Below are 22,470 nucleotides of genomic sequence, written 5' to 3' on the forward strand. Positions count from 1 at the left end.
TTTTACAAGGTCACTGCAAATACATGATATTAAAACACAGCCAAATTCTGTAGCAACATAAATGTTTTTATGAGCAGCAGGTGTATTCTTTGAAAGACTGTAAAGCTATTAACAGCCCAGTAAGGAGTACATAATAATAGGCTGTTAACTCAGCCTCCCTTACAAGAGTACCAAGGAAGGACATTTGAAACCATTAAGACAAATGCATTTTAAAAAGTGTCCAGTATGAATGCTTTATGAAGAGAGGTTCATTTAAACTTTATGTCATTAAAGTAATGAATGTAGCCTTCTTGATTTGAATATGCCTATCCAAAAGAATTATTTAATTACTCTGAATAAAAATAAAATCATAATTTTGAAACCGAATATGTTCCAGTCATGGTAAGTACTTGAAAAATGAATTCTAAGTTAGATTATTTTTTTTCAAGTTCCAGAATTTGAGGTTTATTCTAACAAAAATTTATAATACTTAATACAAGTGTCTTGCCACCTGAGAGTTTAATAAGCCTGTTTTAATAAATGAATAAGTGATTTCCTAAGATATTTTGTATATTGTTGACATTTCAGTTGCTCACTTTGTAAGAATTATTTGTGATTTAATTTCCATGAGGTCACCTCTAGATATATGATTCGTTTGTTATACTTTATACAGCTGTAAGCTATTTTAGTTCTAAACTATTTCTATAGTTTTACTTATTGCTCCACATACATTTTTCTAATGCTGTGATAGTTTTCCACATTTGAATTCCAGAATTTCATCATATGGGATTCATTGCTTGATTATCTAATATGGTATTTTTATTAGGTCTTTGAACTATTTCCATTTAAAAAAAATAACTAGGATTATAAGGGTGGTACAATCTTTATATAGAATGACCTTTCCAAAAAAAAAAAAAAAAAGCCAAAGTAGTTTTGGTTTTATTAGTTTTTTGGAACTATTTTCCTCCATAGAATTAAAAAAAAAACAAGGCTGTCAAAATGTTTCTGGTTATAGTTTATTCGTGAGGCATAGAATATTTGGTGATGCTCAGTGAGCTATAACTACTTTGTTGGATTTTTAGCAGTTTGAAAAAGATATACATAATAAAGTATTTTATTTGATTTAACTATAAAAACATATCATATTTAAAATTTAATAAAAATAGAACAAAATACTTACTTTTATTTTTCCTTCCTATAAGCTCTTGCTTCAAATTTGTGCTTTATTGAAATAATTCTACACATCGGAATAGAAATTTTTTTTAGAATAGCAATTATTTAATAAAAATATTGGGAGTAATTTCCTATGGCAATGAGTATTATTTTTCCATAGCCCTCATTCTGAAAATAAAGGAAAAAATTCAGAGGAAAAAGGATACATGTATCATTTTAAATAACACTTTCTAACTGTAAATGTATGAATAAAATAAACATTTATGTTTTTATAATTTCTACACTTGGCAGCAATAAAGTTTGGCTTAAAATAGCATTTCCCAGAGGGTTTTCCATGAACATTATTTCCAAAGAATATATGTTGTGAAGGTAAATTTTTTTTCAAGTTGTATGATTGTGTAAGTTTGGGCCTTCTGGTGAGCAGATTACAAATCATTCCAACATTATTTCAAAATGAAGTTGAAACTGAAGACATTTATGGACAGAAATACAAGCGTGGGTAAAATGGGAAAGACATCATGTAGACAAGGAAAGCTTTCAGAATACAATGCACAATGCAAGTCTGATTCCTCTGGAAAAAAGAGGCGAAGAAACAGGACTGGGTAGAAAATGTGTCAGATGGCAGTGCAACTCTGAAAATTGCGACCAGGCATTTGGGAGCCCTAGAGAGAACAGTGTGTGTTAGAAGAGGTCTGCACTTGTCAAGAAAGGCCTGATTGTAGGACGAGAAGCCAGGAGGAATGAGGCTTTGATAAGAATGCCTAGTGGATCCTAAAGGTGCAGCAGCTTCTCTGACAGTAAGAGAATCCTGTTTTTGAACTCCCCTTGCAGCAGCTTGAATATGATCTCGTGAGAGGAGATCTACGTTGTACACTTTCCATAACCATCACTGAGGTCAAATTACTTTGGAAAACACTAGGCTAAATACTTGGTTGCAGGTTTTCCCTGAGCATTATTTAATATGCCCACGTGATCTGCTGAACTCCAGAGCTGGAAACTACGTGCTACATATTCCAAATTGATTTGACCATGCGACCCCTGGTGATAAAACCATCCACTGAGACTAGCTCTACAGTACACACTTTGGGAAACATTAGTATAAGATATACTAAATTAAGAGAAATTCTGAGATACCACGAGTCATATTATACAAACTATTTTCTATTGCAATGGTATAATTAACTTAGGCCTCTGTGCTCCTTCCCTATCCAACCCTCCACGTCTTTCACAGAGGTCTTTGCTAGTGAGAATTTTGTGTTGAGCATATCCTTGCTTAAAAAGTAGGTATTATCACATCTGCATGAGTGCATAAATGGCACATTATTTAGTTTTGAATTTCTTTGAGATTTCTACAAATACTGTTATACTGTATATAGTCTTCTGAGACTGCATTATGTTTCTAAGTATATCATATTGGGACATTACACTGGTGGTACTCTTCTACATTATGGTCAAGCACATTTATACAGAGTATTCATTCATTTTCAATAATATGCATTACTCATGGCCCACCTATAATTTAGTCACTTTCTTGATGAAATTGATTTTTTTAAACAATGTTTCCTTAAACAAGAAAGGGGAACCCCCTTGTACTGTTGGTGGGAATGCAAACTGGTGTAGTCACTCTGGAGAACAGTATGGAGGTGCCTCAAAAAGTTAAAAATAGAGCTACCCTACCATCCAGCAATTGCACTACTAGGTACTTAGTCAAAAAATACAAAAATACTAATTTGAAGGGATACATGAACCCTGAAGTTTATAGCAGCATTGTCTACAGTAGCCAAATCATGGAAACAGCCCAAATGTTCATTGAATGATGAGTGGATAAAGAAGATATGGTGTATACACACACACACACACACACACACACACACACACCTACATATAATACTGGGTGTTGTATGGAATTGTTGAATCACTTGATTGTACACTGGAAACTAATATTACATTGTATATCAACTAACTGGAATTTAAATAAAAACCTAAAAAAACCAACCAACCAAAAAAATGCTTCCTTAAACATTCTGGGATATTGTTTTAATCACACATATAAGATTTTTACAGTATATACAGGATGAAATTGCTGAATCATTGGATATGAAAATGTAGAAATTTATAAAATGACTTCCCCAAATGATTTATTAATTTACACCCATTCTACATAATCTACAATTTTTAAAATATCAGATTTCTTAATTTTGTCAATCTACTGTGTATAAAATGCTATCTCATTGTGGTTTCAATTTACATTTTTCTTATTATTAATTAAATTGAGCATGTTTTTTATGTAGGTTGAGTTTTTTTTTTTTTTACTCAAAATACCCATCTTATTAATTTATTTTCAAGTTTTATAGGTTGATATGTTTTCTTAGGCTGTACTTTTGCTTATAGTTTTATCGGATTTCTTTATGTAATTTTTAAAAAATAGGCTCCATGCTCAGTATGGTGGCCAATGCAGGGCCTGAACTCTTGACTCTGAGATCAAGACCTGAGTTCAAATCAAGAGTCCCTCACTTAACCGACTGAGCCACCTAGGTGCCTCTTTATGTATTTCAGATAACACTCCCTTTGCTAGTTATCTATATGGTGTATATTTTCTACTTTGGGCTTATCTTTTTACAATCTTAATAGAATATTTTGAAAGATTAATTTTTATAAGTGGTTTGTTATATGAATTCAGTTTCTTTTTTCTTTCAATACAGATTGCCTAGCATCATATGATGAATAAGCCATTCTTTTCCTAATGATATGCAGTGACGCCTCTGTCACATGCTTAAGGTCCATACATGTGTAAGTCTAGGTTCTGTTAGGATATACTCATCATAGTGTCTCACTCTATAGCATCATCACTTAGCATTAATGACTAAACTTGAGAGTAGGCCTTCATATCTGTTAAGTCTTGTAATCCTGACTTATTTTCATCAGAAATGTCTTGCTCATTTATGGTCTCTCTTGTTTTTTTTTTTTTTTTTTTTTTTAATTTTTATTTATTCATGATAGGCACACAGTGAGAGAGAGAGAGGCAGAGACACAGGCAGAGGGAGAAGCAGGCTCCATGCACCGGGAGCCTGACGTGGGATTCGATCCCGGATCTCCAGGATCGCACCCTGGGCCAAAGGCAGGCGCCAAACCGCTGCGCCACCCAGGGATCCCTGTTTTGTTAAGTAAGCTCCATGTCTAGCCTGATGCCTAACATGGGTCTCAGACTCACCACCCTTAGATTAAGACCTGAGCTGAAATCAAAAGTCAGACACTCAACTGACTGAGCCACTCAGGTGTCCCTCATTAGTCCTCCTTTATTTTCATTGCCACATTAATTTGCGAGTCAGTTTGTCAATTTCCACAAAAAGAAATGAGAGTTTTTGTTAGAATTGGATTGAGTCTGAAAAATGACCTCTCTATGACAGTCTCACTGATCCATGAATGCAGACTCTCCATTTGCTTGAGTGTTTTAAAATGTCTTTCTATAAACGTTTACAATTGTTTTGCATATATTGAGATATACTTTAGATTTATTCCCAAATACTTCACAGATGATGTTGCTATTAAAATATAATTCATTTGAAAATTATGTTTGCAGGGGATCCCTGGGTGGCGCAGCGGTTTGGCGCCTGCCTTTGGCCCAGGGCGCGATCCTGGAGACCCAGGATCGAATCCCACATCAGGCTCCCGGTGCATGGAGCCTGCTTCTCCCTCTGCCTGTCTCTCTTTCTCTCCCTCTCTCTGTGACTATCATAAATAAATAAAAAATTAAAAAAAAAAAAGAAAATTATGTTTGCAGTTTGCTGCTGGTATATAGAAACACAACTGAATTTTTATAGCCAGCCACCTAGATAGAGTCTAATTATTTAAACAACTTGTGTATAAACTGGGTGAAAATTCCTATGTAGAAAATCACATAATTTGAGATAATGTGAGTTTTCCATTTACGACTCATGATTGATTATATTATTTATTTTATTTAATTGAAATGGCTAGAACCTATAATATTTAGTAGAAACAATGATAAAAGGTATTTTCATATAGTTCCTGTTTTTAGGAGATTTACTTAAATATCTCCTCACTAAGAAGGATACGTTCAATTTTAATTACCTTAAGAAGTTATCTTAGTCCCTAGTTTTCTAAGAATTACACTCAAGAATAGGTATTAGATATTAAATGCCTTTTCTGCATCTATTGAGAACTTCCTCCTTTAATCTGCTAATATAACTTATATTTATAAATTATTTTTTGCTAAAATGCTCATGCATTCTTGAAATAAATCTTTTTTTGTTTGTTTCCTTTTTTTTTTTTTTTATAATCTGCTTGACTAGTTGGCTAGTATTTAGAATTTTGTAATTACGTTTCTGAGATTTGCTTCTAATGATTTCTCCTGCAGTTCTCTCTGTTAGGGTTACTCTGGTCATACAGAAAGCATTTCACAGAATTCCCTTTTTGTTCTTTTCTTAGGAAGTGTTTGCATATGTTTGGAATAATGTATTCCTTGAAAGTTTAGTAAAATAGCTTCTAAAACTATTTAAACAGAAGCTCTGAATTTTAAATCCATTTTATCCACTGATTCAAATTATTATTTAAATAACTATTATACTTATTAAGTAATTAGTTGAATAACTATTCAAGTTATTGACATCTTCAATTATATTTAGTAAATAGTACTTTTATGCAACTTTTGTTTAGCTTATACAAGTTTTCACATTTATTTGTATAAAGTTGATCTTGGTAAACTGATTATCCCTTCAATCCCTATAATATTCATTTTATCTCTACTATTATTCATATTAGTTTTAAGTTTCTTGTATCTTTTACTCTGGCCAGTCTATTTCAAGTTTTATATAATTGATTCATCTTTTTAGCTTTTGGTTTTGTTGATCTTCTCTTCTATATCTTTTTGCTGGCATTTTCCTAGTTATTTTTTCCTTCTTTCCACTTTCCCTGGGTTTATTCCTTTTTTTTTTCTGCTAAATTCATAAGTAGAATACTTAGTTCATTAACTTTGGGAATATATTATTTTATAACATGGAAACTTGTTATGCATTTCCATTTCTGGACTGCTTATACTGCATGGCAAGCTTTATACTATGTAATATTTTCATTATCATTCCATTAGAAGTACATTAATTTCTTTAATGATTTTTCTTTGATCCATAAATGCTATTTTTACCCAATATTTGAGTTTTCTTCTCAAAATATTACTACTTTATTATACATGTAAAGTTTGTTAAGATTTATGTGTATATTTACTATTTAATTTATTCACTTTTAGCTTCTTATATTCTTTTTAAAAAGTTTTATTTATTTATTCATGAGAGACACAGAGAGAGAGAGAGAGAGAGAGAGGCAGAGACACAGGCGGAGGGAGAAGCAGACTCCCTGCAGGGAGCCCAATGGGGGACTCAATCCCGGGACCCCAGGATCCCACCCTGGGCCGAAGGCGGCGCTAAACTGCTGAGCCACCCAAGGATCCCTTATATTCTCCTTTCGGAATAATTTTCCTTCTTACTGAAGCCATTCTTTAGGCGTTCCTTCACGGTAGGTCTTTTGATGACAAACTCTTTCTGTTTATCTCTCAATGTCTTTATTTTACCCTTGTTCATAGATGATTCTGGGTTGACAAATGATCTCTATCAAAAATTTGAAGGTAATATTCTTCAGTCTTCTGCTTTCTGCTTCTGTGTTAAGAAGTCTGTTTTAATTCTAATTGTCATTCCTTTGTCAACAGGATGACAAATAAGTCTAACTAATTTAAAAATTGTCCCTTTTGTCTATTTCTTTATACTCTGCAGTCCTACTAAAAAGTTTCTAGACATGAGTTATTTTTCCTATTTTAAACATGTTATACTTTGTGCATTCATGGTTCTAGAAAATTCATAGTCGTTATTCATGTAAGTATTGCATGCTTTCCATTCCTTTTGTTTTTTTTTTCTTAGAATCCAGTTCAGTGTATATTAGATTTTATTACTCTATTTTTCATATCTCTTTACTCCTCTTTTATAAAATTTGTTTTAATTTGTCTCTTTGGGCTGAGTTCCGGGTAACATTTCAGATACACCTTCAAGTTTACTAAACATCTTCTTTTATCATAAATGAATACATGTTTAATCTATCAGATGAGTTTTTTCACATATTTTCATTTTATAAGTTCATTTTTCCCCTAATCTGCCTATTCTTTTCATATCTCTCTCTCATTTTCATGATCACACTTGCTATTTTTTTTTAACATTCTATATATAACCATTCTATGTATGGTTTGGTTTGACATATTTAGTCCATGGGATTCTAAATCTGTTGCTGTTTCTGATGACTTATTCATGTCTTTTTGCTTTTTCTTGTGCTTGGTGTTCTTTGATTACGATATTATTGCCTCATCATAATCTGTGGTACCACTGAGTCTTACATTTTCTCCAGAGAGCATTTACTTGTATGTCTGTGAGTAGCAGGAGGCTGCTGATAATTTGGTACCACTTCAGTTTTCCTCCAGCAACTTGGCTCAGCGCAGGAAACCCAGGCTCAGTTCCCCCTCCTAGCTGGGGGCCTAATACTCTGATTTTTATAATGGTGCCTTCAGAATACTGAGAAATCTGCTCTCTGAGAAAGCCCATCATATCAGACTGATAGTGTGTTTCTCCTCTACACTAAGACTATGATTATTATTATTTTGGACAGGCAAAAACAAATACTTAAGATTCTCCTTTAGCTTTTGTGAGATCAAAATAACTATCAAGAATGTGCTTTATATATACCTATTTATTTTTCCAAAGAAGAGCCTCTAGGAATACATAGTTGGCCATCATTCTAGAAAACAATAAGCCACTTTCTATCAAGGCTAAGTGACATAGAGCCTTTTTTTGATAAAATCCTGAAAAACATAGGAGAAAAAAAAGTGGAAATTTAGGAGGAACAAATCATTCATTCATGCAATCATCTATTTCTTTTTTTACTGAATTGTTACATTATATCTGGCCACGTACTAAATGCTAGAGATGCAAAGCTGCATCAGACATCAGACATGATTTCAACACAACTCACAATCTGCCACATGGAGTCAAGCATGGTCACAGCTTTTGGAACTTGCAATTCCCTTTTGTCCCTACAAAGTCTTCTTTACTTAGTAACTGACATATATGTTTAAAATAAAATAAAATTACAATGGAAGATATATGGGAACTATAATTGTTTTTTTTGGAACTATAATTGTTTTAAGATACACATGTGATCATAGATCTACATTTCCTGAAATGTTTTGAAACAATGTAATATTTTGCTTGGATTCATCCCAAACTAAATATTTTGGGAAATAAAATTTATGAATCAAATGCATTATGATGATTGCAAACATCTTAAAGAAAGACATTTATAAACACCTTTCTTCACTTGGGCATGAAGGGAAAATAAGTGGATGAGAGATATAAAATTAATTAATTTCTGGAATGATGGATTGGGTAAAAATAATTGAAAGTTTAAATGGGATTAATGAAAGACATAAAGATATTCTATAATCGTGAAAGGCATGAAATTTCTAATGACAGCTAATTATATCTTAAGCATATTTAGCCAAATATAATAAAGCACTACTTAAAATATTCAATATCATCCTTAGCCTGAATCTACATTGCTAAACAGTGCCACATGTCAATATTTGATAGCTATTTGTTGAGTAGGGAAGGAAGGAAGCGAAGAAGGAAGGAGAAGCAGGTGGAGGGGGACGGGGACTTGCATTGCTTCTGTACTGTTGCAGCCTCTCTCCTCTTCCCCCCTTACTGTATTCAAGCCTAGTAAACTGTCTCTTCCTTGAATTTGACAACTTCCTTGGGTTTCTTTTCTGTCTTGGGTTTTCACAAAAGTATTCTCTTTCCTAGAATGCTTTTGTCCTCCCATTTTGCCACAACTGCTAATATTAAGTGTCTCCCTGTTGTGGGCCAGTACCTAAGCCAAAAATGAAAATGTTTTATCTCTTTAATTATTTAAAGTTATATCCACAAGGGACTTTTATTACAGAAATTCACTTAATTCTAAACTCTAATATAACTTTAAACTGCAAAAGAGTCTTAGATTTAATGATCAGAGTACAGCGTGGTGTGAAGGAAGGGATTCTGGATTTTCTGGAAGGGAAAAACATGTAGCTCAGGGGCATTAAATATATTTTAGTTTCTTCTTTCCATTCCTGTCTTTGTTCTTCCCTTTGTCCTATATTAAAAAAATATTAATACAAGGTAAAGTGTTCATTTGTAAGAATAAAAAGGAGTAGATATTTTAGATATCTGTATTCTGCAGATTACAATACTTGGGCCAAAAGTTGGGTTCAAAGTTCTGGCAATTAAATAGCATTGAGAAATATATTTTATTTTTTGACAATACTATATGACACTAAAGTTACCAAATTTGTTTTTTTCCTCAAATATCACTCAAGTAGCAAAATATGAGTGCTTTTAAAAATAAAGACTATTGGAATCCCTGGGTGGCGCAGCGGTTTAGCGCCTGCCTTTGGCCCAGGGCGCGATCCTGGAGACCCGGGATCGAATCCCACATCGGGCTCCCGGTGCATGGAGCCTGCTTCTCCCTCTGCCTGTGTCTCTGCCTCTCTCTCTCTCTCTCTCTCTCTCTGTGTGACTATCATAAATAAAAAAATTAAAAAAATAAAGACTTGAATAAATCAGTAGACAATAATGTCAACCAACATTGTTTTGAAGGCAGAACATGGGTTTATATATTGCACTGCAGACACTTTGTTTTGTTTTTTATATATTTTTATTGGAGTTCAATTTGCCAACATATAGCATATCACCCAGTGCTCATCCTGTCAAGTGCCCCCCTCAATGCCCATCACCCAGTCACCTCATTCCCCCGCCAACCTCCCTTCCACCACCCCTTGTTCGTTTCCCAGAGTTAGGAGTCTTTCATGTTCTATCACCATCTCTGATATTTCCCACTCATTTTCTCTCCTTTCCCCTTTATTCCCTTTTACTATTTTTTATATTCCCCAAATGAATGAGGCCATGTAATGTTTGTTCTTCTCCGATTGACTTATTTCACTCAGCATAATACCCTCCAGTTCCATCCACGTCGAAGCAAATGGTGAGTATTGTCGTTTCTAATGGCTGAGGAATATTCCATTGTATACATAGACCACAGCTTCTTTATCCATTCATCTTTCGATGGACACCGAGGCTCTTTCCACAGTTTGGCTATTGTGGACATTGCTGCTATAAACATCGGGGTGCAGGTGTCCTGCCGTTTCACTGCATCTGTATCTTTGGGGTAAATCCCCAACAGTGCAATTGCTGGGTTGTAGGGCAGGTCTATTTTTAACTCTTTGAGGAACCTCCACACAGTTTTCCAAAGTGGCTGCACCAGTTCACATTCTCACCAACAGTGCAAGAGGGTTCCCCTTTCTCCACATCCTCTCCAATATCTGTTGTTTCCTGTCTTGTTAATTTTCACCATTCTCACTGGTGTGAGGTGGTATCTCATTGTGGTTTTGATTTGTATTTCCCTGATGGCCAGTGATGCGGAGCATTTTCTCATGTGCTTGTTGGCCATGTCTATGTCTTCTTTGGAGGAATGTCTGTTCGTGTCTTCTGCCCATTTCATGATTGGATTGTTTGTTCCTTGGGTGTTAAGTTTAATAAGTTCTTTATAGATCTTGCATACTAGCCTTTATCAGATAGGTCACTTGCAAATACCTTCTCCCATTCTGTACATTGTCTTTTAGTTTTTTGGACTGTTTCTTTTGCTGTGCAGAAGCTTTTTATCTTGATGAAGCCCCAATAGTTCATTTTTGCTTTTGTTTCCCTTGCCTTCATAGATGTATCTTGCAGGAAGTTGCTGTGGCCAAATTCAAAAAGGGTGTTGCCTGTGTTCTCCTCTAGGATTTTGATGGATTCTTGTCTCACATTTAGATCTTTTAACCATTTTGAGTTTATCTTTGTGTATGGTGTAAGTGAATGGTCTAGTTTCATTCTTCTGCATGTGGCTGTCCAATTTACCCAGCACCATTTATTGAAGAGACTGTCCTTTTTCCAGTGGATAGTCTTTCCTGCTTTGTCGAATATTAGTTGACCATGGAGTTGAGAGCCCATTTCTGGGTTCTCTATTCTGTTCCATTGATCTATGTGTCTGTTTTTGTGCCAGGACCACACTGTCTTGATGATCACAGCCTTGTAGTACAACTTGACATGTGGCATTGTGATGCCCCCCGGCTCTGTTTTCTTTTTCAACATTCCCCTAGCTATTCGAGGTCTTGTCTGATTCTACAGAAATCTTAAGATTATTTCTTCCATCTCTGTGAAGAAAGTCCATGGTATTTTGATAGGGATTGCATTGAATGTGTAAATTACCCTGGGTATCATGGATATTTTCATAATATTAATTCTGCCAATCCATGAGCATGGAATATTTTTCCATCTTTTTGTGTCTTCCTCAATTTCTTTCAGAAGTATTCTGTTGTTTTTAGGGTATATAGATCCTTTACCTCTTTGGTTAGGTTTATTCCTAGGGATCTTATGCTTTTGGGTACAATTGTAAATGGGATTGATTCCTTAATTTCTCTTTCTTCAGTCTCACTGTTAGGGTATAGAAATGCCACTGAATTCTGCACATTGATTTTGTATCCTGCCATATTGCTGATTTGCTGTATGAGTTCTAGCAATCTTGGGGTGGAGTCTTTTGGGTTTTCTATGTACAGTATTATGTCATCACACTGCAGACACTTTGTTTCCAGTTATCTAATTTAACAAGGGATAGCGACCAGAGAATGTGAATATGTTTTAAAGTGTCTTTTTGTGGTCCACTACAAAGGAACACCTTAAATGAATTTCCTACAAGTCCCAATCTTATTCAATCCAAAGACCACTTCCTAAATAAATTCATCTAGTAAAACAAACAAATACTTCCTGCTATAGCCTTTGTGGAAGAACATAGTAGGATTCTGTAATTAAAAGATGTATATGATCAAGTTGGTGATCATTACAGATGAACAAGTTTGAGTTTCTTGGCTCTTTCACAAAGTCATATCCTGACCTCACATGTATCATGCCTGGGGTATATTCCATATCATTTTCTACAATTTGTCTATTTCAAATTGTGCCTTCAGCTTTATTTTCTTCTTGAAATTTTTATAAACTTCAAGGTGTCAAGGAATGGATAAGACAGAGTCACAACACACTGGTCACATCGGGGGACTCATTAATACTGGATGATGGTCATAGGACACCCTGGGCTGACACTGAGGGAAGTAGAATGTGACTAGTTAAAAACAAAGGAGTTGATAAACACTGACACACAAACCCAGGTTTTCCTTAGATTACAGATAACTACTCCTTATGACTATTTTAACCATTTTTTTTCTGTGACTTTTCAATTACATCATCACACATTGTTTGCTTCACTTTATGAGAACTGATGTTCGTACGACAAACGGTGCTAATTGGAGAGGATTCTGAGTCACCTTTTTAGAGTAAAGCCACCTGGATTACTGCTTTTCCCAGAGTGACTCTTCTGTTCTGCAAGAAAGACAATCAGGACATGCTCTCCAGGCCATTTTAATATGAAATACAAAAGCTTAGAGATCCCCTGTAAATAATTGAAGGCAACCATTAGGAGTAGAGCCAACCATTCTCTTAATGGAGAGGTCATGAGGGACAATAGGCAGAGAACCTCTCTGAAAAAGTCCAAGGAACATTTGGTGGTTTATAATTGATTTTTCTGGGCAGATTTCCTTTTTTTCAAATAGTAATTATATCAGTGTCATTAATAATGGCTGTTGCAAGGGGCCTTGCTTTATTCTCCAAGGAAAAAATTATATCTGGTCAGAGAAGCCTCATAATTATTTCTACTTATTTGAAGCAGATAACAGACTTAGGTTTTTTCCCCCTCATTTGAGAATCTAAGACACTTAAGCCTTCCCCTGAGGAATCAGGATAATAATAGCAGAGCCGGGAAATGAAGCAGCTTACTACACATCGCTTACTATGCGGGAATAAGCTAAAAGAGTTTTGCTGTAATAGTTTAACTCCCAGAGCACTTTTGTAGTAATTATTTTTTTTCTCTAAATTTTAGAGGTCTGATGCATTTCTTGAGGATGTTAAGTATCTTTCTAAATTAAGAAAGTATGGCATTTTCTCACAATTTCTTTGGAAAAAGATGTACTGATTAACAATTAGAAAAGATTAGCCAAATATCAGAGTTTAGAGGATTGTTTGAAGCAGAGAAATGCCTCAGTTTTCAGCCTTGCCTTTATTAAGACACTTATTTGACTATACTGGGTAATACATATCTAGATATAAATTTCTTGGGAAATGACCTTTCTTGATTTACTTTTATATTTACACACATACACACACACACACACACACACACGTACAAACACATAGATTCCTGTAATTCTTTTGCCTAGGCTTTTCTATACTATGAATTGAACTATTAATCTTTCTGTGGCCCCTTATAAAACTATATGGTACAGGACTTGAAATATTTTTTGATATTTTAATTAATACTGATGGGGGAAAAGTTCAAATATTTTATTATATCTAATGACCTAAGAAGTCACTGTGTTGGTTCATAAAATCAAGTTTAGAGATCTCTTTCATAAATTAAATTTTTAATTATTCACAAAATATTAATTACTTTCTTATATATCTTTACTACCCAGGAGTATTTATATAGTGAGAGAAGACTATTGTTTCTAAGGGCAGCTTTATTCTTTTGTAAGGCAGGGGATTTGTGCTTTCATGGGATCTGGTCTACATGAACTATCAGAAATTGTTAAGGTCTTACAAGAGTCAAAGCAACATAAGTCCTTAATTATAGCTGAATGTAAAGCTGAAGGTATAAGTTGTTCTGCTTAAGCTTCATCATGAGGCTTATGCAGAGGATAAATAAAAAATCTTGGAAATGTAGTTAGGTTTTTTATTTTACTTTTATTTTAGAGAAAGAAAAATAACTACACGGGCTATTTAAATGACACAACTGAGTTATTTGAAAAAAAGAGATCTGTTCTATGTACGAAGCTATTGTATATTGAATTTTGGACAGCATATAGTGCAATATTCTAAGAAAATTCTAAAAAATGAAATGGCCATATCATTGAACTATCCAGAATATGTTTTAAAGCCATGGGTATTTCAGAATAGTTATATAGCATTTCCTCACAGACAATTTTCTGTTGAAGCCAAATTAAAGCACCAGAGTTCCCTCCAAGAAGACGTATAGTGGCCAACTTCTAAGATTGACCGATCCCCTTCCTTCTAGTATTTATACCATAATGCAATCCCAGGATTGGTCTGTTTGACCGGTAGAATATGACAGAGAAGACAATAACTGCTAAGATTAGGTTATAAAAGATTTGTATTCTTTTTTATTTGTGACCAAGCCCACTTGATGGGAAGATGAAGTTTCCTCTCACAAAACCGAACTTGAAAAAAGGATCCCTAGCCTCAGTTTCACTGACTGCAGCCCAAAATAGCTTGACTACAACCTCATGGAAGACCTTGGGCCAGAACAGGCAGCAGAGCCACTCTTGGATTTCTGATTCTTGGATACTTTGTGAGATAACACACATTCATTATTTCAAGCTGCTAAGTGTTTGGGTAATTTGTTATACAGTAACAGAAAACTAATACAATTGATCTTTAGATGAGGTTAATGTTCAGTATCCATCCCAATAAGGGTAGCCTATTTAGTAGCATCTTAAAGTGGGGGTGTTTTCTAAGAAGAGACAATATAAATTATCAGAAAAGAGCTGGCCATGCATTCAGGATACCTGTATTGTGGTCTTGGCCAATGTCACGGGAGCCACAATCATTCTGGGTCTAGCATGCTAATATACATCAGAGTTAGATTAAATTTGCCCTATTGACCATGCATATTTTTAAATTCTATAATTCTAAGAAGATGATTTTCACACTTTCAGTTTGGAAATCCCTTTGCAAATGACTCTTTTTACCACAATATTGCTTACTTTTTGATATATGTCTATTTTCCTAAGTGATTAATAAATAGAGAAGACTGCTTTTGCAAGGATGGTAGCGAGGGAAAGAGACTGTTTGGCTGTGATGTATCCTCTGCATTACCTACTTTGGCCTTTATGGAGTAAGAAGAAAGACAAGGAAGAAATGAGAACCATGAGGGAAGACATGAAAAGGTGGGCACAATAAAATAATTTACCCCAATGAGATAGTAATGGAATAATAAAATCTGCCAAAATAAGCAGAACTTTATGCTTAAAGAATTGTCCTCATATGTAAAAAATTTACCTTAACCAGAAGAGCAAAAATCCTATATCAAAGCTAAATATAGCTCATGTTGTCATCAATATATTTAATATATATTGGGAAAGCACAATAATAATAAAACTATTTTTCTATGTGTATGGCCATATTACTGTACATTTATATGTAATTTGTAAGAAATTTTTTTGTTTCTTATTTAATGTTAAATGTTTTACAGTTCAAAACTATGTAAATTCACGTTAAGAAATTTATTTTGAGATTTCCAAATTAAAATGTTATCATATGCTTATATTAAAACTTCTTCAGTGACAATACAATAATATTATGGGATAGCATGAACTGGTTAACATTAATGTGGATGGTATTTTTTAAGTGTAGGAACTGGTTCTGCTCTGTAGTTTACTACATAGTGTATTAGTTACCCTCTTTATACCTGTTTGGCTTATTACCATATCATCTATAGAATAGAATAATCCTTTTGGTGCAGTTTGGATAAGATGTCATTCTGTTTGGATGGCAAAAATGTAAAGCACCTTAGAGCAGGGACTGAAACCATATAAAACCCAAACTGGTACCAATATTTTAACTAATGCCAATGTTAGTAGGTTATGCTACTATACATAATAAGGTTGAATGCTTGTTCTTTCTGAGTAGTAAGATTGTTTATAATTTAAAAGTATCATTTAATCTATTCCTAATAATAGCTTATTTGTTGTTACCATTTGTCTCCCAGCAGATGAGGAAATTCAAGTTTAGGAAAAAATAATAATTGCTATGGTCATACAGTTAATTAGTGTCAAAGCCTGAATTCTAACGCAGGTGTGTCAAAAACCACTATGGGTAGATAGAGCATTGTGTCCTTTGATTGTCAAGAGCTGAAAGGGAGTTTTATTTTTCTTTTAAAAATATTTTATTTCTTTATTTGATAGAAAGAGCACAAGCAGGGAGAGCAGTAGACGGAGAGGGAGAAGCAGACTCCCCACTGAGCAGGGAGCCCCATGCAGGACCTGATTCCAGGACTCAGAGATCCTGACCTAAGCCAAAGGCAGATGCTTAACTGACTGAGCCATCTAGCACCCTGGGAGCTTTAAAATAATAATTTAAGGCCATTTTCAATTTGACTGAGGGAAATTGAAGAGTTTAAGGGCTTACCCAAGGTCTACAACTAGTTAGAGGCAGAGTTGTAGTAGAAATACTCAGTTCAGTTTCATTTCAATTGCTTTATGATTTTAAATTATAGTGCATTTTTGCTTTTGTGAGTCAAATATTTTATGTCACAAATATCAGGATTAATTGACCAAAGAGACACCAAAATTAAATAAGGAATAGAAGAAAAATTAGATAAACAATAGTCTAGTCACTTTTAATGTTTTATCAATATCTAAATATACTTTTATTACAGTTTCTTACTAAGTTGCCAATTGGAGGCTAAAACCTAAGTTGTACTCATGAAGTAGGTAGGTATTTGTCATTAGCTAGCAGCTAATAAACAGGTCATAAAATGAGTTAATATAGGTAGTGCATTCAGTAAATGTAAGTACTATTTTTATTTTTTTAATAATCCAGTTTAGTTATTAACACCAAGACTTTGTTCTCTACCTTAGTCAAGATTGGAAAAGCAGTTTCAAAGATCAGAAATGTACAAACATTTTAGCTTTCAACTCTTTTTGATTTTTCTAATTTATCCAACAGAAATCAAATTATCTTGCAGTAAATAAGGGCTGGTTTTCTAACTCTAGGAAAACAAACAAATCTTGAATGTTAGACTTACCCTCTGGCAATAAAAAAAAAAATCTGCAAATCAAGTCAGGCAGCAGAGGCACAGAGCAGCTCACATATTTCTTACAGAAAATTTTTATAAAATGGTTGAATTTTCCATATAATATTACAATCTTTTGAAACCTACAGAGCCTAAAAAAATGATGCTTAAAAATACACAGTTTGAAAACACATGCATGCCTTTCACAAAAGTATTCATTGAAGTGAGCTATTGTTAGGGAGAAAACCCTACCAAATTCCTGACTGGCACCAAGAAAAGTTGCTATTCTTTACCCTCTGTATGGTACATATTTTCCTCTAGTAGCATTTCCTAAATAAATCCCTCAAGGAAAATGGGGCCAAACAATGAACTCTGTAAACTACCATCCCATCTTTTATAGGAAATGTCTCAAGATAACTTGATTTTTCACATAATTACAGGTTTCAAAATCCTCAGAAGAAATAAATGCATCTATTCAACATAGATTTTCTTATATAAAGTTCTGGATGAAAGAGAGTAGCAGTAGAGTATCAGAAGAAAAGGATAAATTTATGAATTGGTAATTATGTTTGTACTTCTAGCTCCACGCTGTAATTGTTTAAAGAACAGGCAAAAATATGGTTGTATTTTTAACTGCATTTAAAATAAGCAAATCTTACATTCTTCCCCAGGGAATATGATTCAGTCAACATTTTAATAAGGCCAGTGATCAAGGAAAAACTTGTTAAGTATTAGATAACACAATATAATTGCAGCTCTTAGCTTGAAATTTATATTAGGTAATCAGGCAAGATTTACCTACAGGCATTATATAACAGTATTTACTCTTTCATCATTTTAGGATGGAAAGTTAGATGTCTGACTTGTATATTTAACTTTCAAGAGTAGTAACATTATATTTACATTTTCCACTAATGGAAGAGTAGTTCTTTGAAAGCTGAATGAAATATGAACTCAAGGCGACATTACATTAGAAAAATTGGTGTCAGTCAGTGAGATTTTTGTCTGATTTTCATCAAACCATATCAAAAATTTAGAGGAAGTTTGAATTTGTGTCCTTGTTATTCCCCAGAAAGAATTTTCTGAAGGAATGAAAAGATAATAGAAAAATACTAATTTTGCATACTCCAAGACTATGCTGATTTTTGGTAGACATTAGACCAAATATTTTACCCAGAATAGTTGCTAGTATTCCTTCTCACTACCTCCCCTCCACACTCAAAGGGACATTTGTGTTCCTCTGATAATTTGATATTATGGTGGGTTCTATAACCTCTACCCAAGCCATATATTATACTGCATTATTTCTTCTCTCTTAACAATAACTTTTAAGAGGAGGTAGAAATTTATGTAATTAATCATTTTAAAATAGCCATATTTTTTTCTTAGAAATGCAAAAACTTAGTTGTAAAATATAGAGATTGTTGAAGAGATTGGGTGATTTTTTTTCATCTTTAAGGTTTTGACATACATTTCTGTAATTTTAAAAAATATTTCATATTTTTCTTGGAGGCATCGAATCTCTCATTCTTCTATTACTCTTACTTGCTTATCTACTATCACCTAGCAAGACAAGACACGATAAAAATAATAAGCTTATGCAGTCATGGGATTTCTGAATTGGAAAACAACTTACTTTACCCTAACCTCATCAAAAAAGAAAGGGAGTTCAGGAAAGTGAGGAGGAAGCAGTTTAAGAAAAGGACAACCAGAATGTCAAAGCAACTGACTCTGATGTTAGGACGTGAAATTGAATTGAAATGTTGTGGGACTAAGAGCTGATTGAAATATAATACAGCAAGTTGACAGAAGCGTGGTTAATGAATGTGCAGCCTTATCTGGTCCTACATAGAACATCAGGGCTGGGGTTGCACTTCTGGCAACTGTATTTCACCAAAAAAAAAAAAAAAAAATTCTAAGGCCTTTTGAGTAAGATTAAGATGGAGGGAGTATTGCTTTATTGTTCTTGGAAACAGAATGTAAATTTTGACACTCATTATGTTTATAACCTTCATTTAAGTCTATAGATTGAGGTGTATTATGAAGTTTTTTTTTTTTTTTTTTTTTAATTTATTTTTTTATTGGTGTTCAATTTACTAACATACAGAATAACACCCAGTGCCCGTCACCCATTCACTCCCACCCCCCGCCCTCCTCCCCTTCTACCACCCCTAGTTCGTTTCCCAGAGTTAGCAGTCTTTACGTTCTGTCTCCCTTTCTGATATTTCCCACACATTTCTTCTCCCTTCCCTTATTTTCCCTTTCACTATTATTTATATTCCCCAAATGAATGAGAACATATAATGTTTGTCCTTCTCCGACTGACTTACTTCACTCAGCTATTATGAAGTTTTGAATGAAGTATAGACTGCTTAGTTCTCCCCACTTAATTTTTTCCTTTTTTTGAATGTACCAAGCCTTTGACATACTAAGCTCAGCTTCTATCATTTCAAATGAATTCATTTTTCCAAAGCAAACAAAAGATAACGATAGTATAACACTTATGAAAATGGAGAGAACTTAAAGCTAGAATAGTTAGCAGACACTTGTAATTTTCACGTGCATGCAGACTCCATGCTTGATGAAAGAGCGTAAATATTCTTTAAATTTCTTTCTATTTTGATGTGTGTAAACCATACAGATGCTGCTTTTGATGCAGTGCTGGCACCAGTCCCAGGTTCGCTATCACGAGAATCTCTGCTCCAGGCACAGTGGGACTCCCTGGGCTCACTCAGCTAGACAGGCTTCTATGCAGTGTGGTGTTTGCTACATAACATGGATATTGGCTATGAAATCTCCATAATGAGTGTTTGTATCAGGAAATTCCCTTGTTGTCCATTTTCTATCAGGTAATGTTGTTTTAATTAGTACCAAATGCTCATATCCAATTTCTCTGTGGTGGACATCGCAACAAACAGGGGTTATGAAAAAGAAAGGAAGAAAAAAGAACCCACAACTTTAGCAGCTCAGGAATTTGCTGATTCCAGTAGAAGCACTCAATTTTATCTGAAACTGATTTGGTCCCTTATTTATTGCATTTTGCTTCAAACTAATATACTAGGCTCTTTTTAAAAAATTTATTTATTCATGAGAGACACAGAGAGAGAGAGAGGCAGAGACACAGGCAGAGGGAGAAGCAGGCTCCATGCAGGGAACCTGAGGTGGGACTCGATCCTGGGTCTCCAGGATCATGCCCTAGACTGAAGGCAGGGCTAAACCGCTGAGCCACCTCGGTTCCCCAAGGTTCTAATATCATACGCATCATACAGCATCTATAGAGGTCTTAGCCTCTAACAATGGTGCAGTGTTTAAGTCCACGAGTATGTTTAGAGGGTTGTGATCATCTTCCCTCTCTCCACACTGGATAAAGTGGAGTAAGGGAGAGTCAGGGCTTCTAGAGACGTACAACTCAAAGCATGGTCCTTGGAGCAGTACTGCTAGCATTCCCAGGGAGCTTGTTTCCAATGTGAATCCTTGTCCCACTCCCCATACCAACAACTCACCTTCAATCAAAAGAACCATAACCTGCAATGCCCTCCTCAATCACATTTTTCTTAGTTCCTATATAATAACCACATTTAGGTTAACACGCAAGTTCACATTTAGATTGCAAAATGTACAAGTTAGAGAAGGCCACCAGGGAAGGAGGCTGCAAAGAATGAAGGTGATATGTTTCTGTGTCTGATGAGTACATTAAGGTAAGAGTAGTATTCATGGGAGTGAAGAGGAAATTCTCTTTTTCCCTTGGGCAAATACCAACGTGAAGGAAATATAACAAAAGAAAATGAGGAATGTATACTGAGCATTTCATAAAAAAAGGAAGATTTTGTTTTCTTTCTTCAGTTGACTATTTCTTCAATAATTTCTTCTTCATGTATTTTTAATCAAATAAAGACACAGATTTACTGATTATATATCTTTAGGGAAAAAGAGCAATATGTATTGAATTGTTATCTGGGAAAAAACTATCTTGAGAAAGTTGAATAAGAGAGGAGAAAGAAAGAGGCTTCTATTAAGTTTGGTATTAAGTATGTGACTTCACAAAGGACATCATGAATGCAAACTTCTCTCAAAAGAGGCTGCCTTAAATCACCCCTGAGAGATGAAAATAACATAATCCAAAGTTTCCTACCATTCTCCTCACCTTTTTTTGTTTTAAATACACTGTTCTCATGACACAAAATTATATAATTGTATACAAAACTAATAGGTACTTCAGGGGTAAACTAGGTGAAATAATGGCAGGATATTAATCCAGTATTTTATGTAGATAATTACTAACCATGTAGATATAAGAAATGCTTCCTTTCTCATGATGAGTCCTCTTGAACAAAAATCTAAAAAGTGCTGACTGTGATAAAAATTAAGAAGAGAACTTTAAGGAAAAGACTTTACCAGTTGCCAGTGTCTTTAAATACTGGATGTAAGAATAATGAACTGTTATGGGGGATTCATGTTTGCAAAATGAGCTACCAGTTGGTAATTAGTGGAGTTGTACAGCACCCTGGTGAAATAGGTATGTTTTATCGCTGCCATTTTACAGATGCAAAATGGGCATTGGAGAGTAATGAAGTGTTTGGCCTCCGGGAGCCCAGAAAATCAGTATCAGCAGAAAGCATTGACTTTTTTGAGACATCCAATTGTGATGTACGTACCAAGGCCAGCATTAACAACCACTTACTGGCTGTGTGATTTTGATGAAGTTACAGACCACCGCTGTACTTTCGTTCCCTCATCTGTAGAATGGGAAGACTAATAGTATTTATCCCAAAGCACTGTTATTTGGATTGAATTATTCAATCCACGAAACACACTTTTAAAAGTACCTAGCATGTAACTAGCCAAATATTGTTGTCCATGAATTATTAACTGTGTGCCTTTTGGAGTGCTGGGGATGTGAAAGGAGAGAGGAAATTCTTGCCCTCCAGGGCTTACATTCTACTTATTAACAGAACATCCTTTTAGCTGATGGAGGTATGTGTATGGGTCTTTGTAATGAATAGGTAGAAACAGGGAGTTCTGGAGGCTTGCTTTCTTTGTGTTTTTTTAAATTGCTGGAGTAATCTCACAGTGGCTGGGTGTCTTTTCTCAAATTCCTAGGAATGAGTTCTGAAGGAGAAGATTTTTACTAACCTCTTCAGAATAGACTGAGAGCAAGCTGTTTCCATGTTAGGCACTGACTGAGCATTGGGTGACAAAGCCAAGCAAGAAATGGCCTCCTCTCTTGAGGGGCTCACAAACTTGTGCAAGAGTCAGACACATACATGAATGAGTCTAATCAAGACTGACTTTGGCTCAGTCGGTCAAGCATCTGACTCTTGGTTTCGGTTTGGG

At 34.7% G+C, this 22,470-nt stretch overlaps 1 protein-coding gene across 24 annotated transcripts in view; it reads right to left on the bottom strand.

The window, feature by feature from the left end:
* The window catches only part of EPHA6 (EPH receptor A6), an 887,621-nt gene that overhangs the window by 301,541 nt on the left and 563,610 nt on the right, over positions 1 to 22,470 (bottom strand). The window lies entirely within an intron of this gene.

Source organism: Canis aureus, chromosome 35 (assembly GCF_053574225.1).
Source record: "Canis aureus isolate CA01 chromosome 35, VMU_Caureus_v.1.0, whole genome shotgun sequence".
NCBI classification, from domain to species: Eukaryota; Metazoa; Chordata; class Mammalia; order Carnivora; family Canidae; genus Canis; species Canis aureus.